This window comes from Hippoglossus stenolepis, chromosome 22 (genome assembly GCF_022539355.2).
Source record: "Hippoglossus stenolepis isolate QCI-W04-F060 chromosome 22, HSTE1.2, whole genome shotgun sequence".
In the NCBI taxonomy this organism is placed as follows: Eukaryota; Metazoa; Chordata; class Actinopteri; order Pleuronectiformes; family Pleuronectidae; genus Hippoglossus; species Hippoglossus stenolepis.
This window is the reverse complement of record NC_061504.1, coordinates 53978-56626: the sequence shown is the minus strand read 5'-3', so window position 1 is coordinate 56626 and position 2649 is coordinate 53978.

Sequence of the window (2649 nt, the reverse complement as noted above, 5' to 3'; positions counted from 1 at the left end):
ATGTGATGGCTGTTTTTATTCTTGTGTAATGATTAATGGATGAAACAGACATGTATGTTGAAAGAGGAATGAACAGATGTGATTCTCGTGGGTTTAACTAACTTTATGAGTGTTGTTTAAAGGTAGTAGATGTTTATGGCCTTCCTCCTTTTGTTTGACACTTAGCAAATGATCACTGCAGGGGTCACTCAAGGGGTTTGATCAGAGGGTGCAGGGATTCCTTACATGTATACAGGAAGGGGGTCTTTTGTGTTGTAAACGAAGATAAGGGACCTCTGAGACAGATGGTACATGAAAGGGGTCACTCCAGGGGGCTGAGACAGAGATGGAGACACGATGTCTATACACTTTGATCATAGATCAAAGAAGTTTATTGATAACCTTTTGCTTCTCGAGGGGAGGGGCTTGTAGTGTATAAAGATGTTCATTCTCCTCTAAGTCTTTGCTCATTGTATGATGTCCTTCCGGTGATTTGTACTCTGAGTCCACCTGCAGGTGTAAATTAAACTTACCAAAGAGACAACTGTATGATTTGTGCTTGACTTTACAGAAATTCCCATGACAATTTGGCGTTGTCGGCAGGATCACTCGTGTGAGAGGACGCTCTGGATCTCATTGCTGAAGGTGACAAATGCTCAAAGAGTCTAATACTCTGACCTCAACCTCCCTAAACAGTTTGGAGAAGTGGGGGGCTTGATGCTGGAGAACCGGGAGTACTCTCACTGAAGTGATCTGGCGAACCAAGTACGGCAAGCAGCAGTGTCTTTCTGGTAAGCGAAATTTTGTTAGGATCCTTAGGAAAAGGGCCAATGGTAAAAGATTCACTCATTCATTGTATTGAGGGACAGACGTGTCTGCATGGCAAGGTTTTGGAAATCGGTGTAGAATCAAGGAAGCTTCATGTTTCGATCTTTAGGAAAAGGTCAAAAAGTATACATTGTAAATATATAAGTATAAATATTGGAGTGTTTATTAATTTAAACACACTTTTAAGATTGGGCTCAGACGTCGGGCTCATGATAATTATAACTGTTATAATAAGTAAATGGCATTTTCAAGTATTTAAAGACCTGCATGCGTAGGACTAAAGAGAAGTGTGTCTAGAGGGTTTGAATGATATTTCTCTGAAAGTATTAGGATGCAGGCGGGGTATTTAAAAATGTATTAAGCAAGAGAAATAAAAACTTGTTGTTAAAAAAAAGAATAAAAAAAGAGGGGAAAGAGAGGAGTTTTCTAAAAACCTCCTATTAGGAAAAAGTAACTACGTAAGAGATAGAATTGGGTTTGTTAAAACTAATAATAAAAAAATAATCTTAAAACAAAAACTCAAAAAAAAAAATAATAATAATAAATAGATAAAATAAAAGTTAAGTTAAATAGGATTTAGCGACATTATAAATTCTTCTCCCATATCAATAGGACTTGGGTCCGCAAAGTAAAAAAAAAAAAGTCAAGTCACAGCCGTTTGAGATAACCTATTGAATAAAAATGGGTTTGAACTTTGAAGTTAAGTAAGAGGAGGAGGAAGGATTCGGTAGATTCACCTCAGCCTTCTTCTCCTAATGTTCAGTATATGGTAACAATTATCGTAAATGTACTATTGAGCAATTCAGTGTATGGGTGGAAGATCGGGTTTCCAAGCAAAAGGAGTTTAGGTTTGAATCAGTTGCAACAACTCAAAGTTAAACTGCTTGTGAAAGAGGAACGGAGTAAAGAAGATAAGCAAAAAGGAAACAAGAAGGTAAGAGTGTTTGTCCCAAATTGGGGAGCGTATGAATGTTGGGTAACGGAAGCAAATATCAGAGACAGAAAACAGAAGGTAGGGACTGATATTATCTCCAAGTCTCAGTTTCTCCGACTAGATCCTGATCTGGACTCAGCTCCGCCGAGAGGAAAACCACAGCCGGCAGCGGTACAGCATGATGACCAGCTGAACAACCAGTTACAACCGCTGCACACAGCGCAGGCGCCAGTTCCAGCCGTCCCTCACCTCTATCCAGGCCTCGACCTCGTTGCAGCGGGGGGGAACGATGAGCCTCCAGCGTATAACATTCCATATGTAGCAGCACACACTCCGCGGCGCACCCGAAAAGGTACAGATTACGGTTTAAATACAACCATGCAAGCACCGATGGTGGAGGTGGCCGCGGGAGATGGAAACACTCAGCTGATTTACAGACCATGGACATTCACCGAAATGAAAGAATCCACCATTTCATTCCTCCCACAAGTGGTAAGTGGGGGAACACAGTATGCAGTGCAATTGGAAGCTTTTTGTCAACAGTTTAAACCAACTAGTACTGAACTGCAGAGACTGTTGATAACTCAGATGGGGATTCAGTATTCCAAAGTGGCGAGAGTTTTCCCCGCACGGGAGCGGAGATTGGTGAATTCAGAATGGAACCATGCTGATAACGATGACTATAGACATTTCATAATTGACCTGTGTGACGAAATAAGAAACACTTTTCCCGCAAGAATGGACATGAGTAAAATTTCGGTATGTAAACAAGGTGAAGATGAGACTGTAACCAACTATCTCCACAGGCTCTCAGAGGTTCACACTGCAAACAGTGGCCTCATAAGGCCTAATGCTGTGGGGGGACGGAATCCTATCACTCCGTGGGAAGCTCACTTGAGGGATCGCTT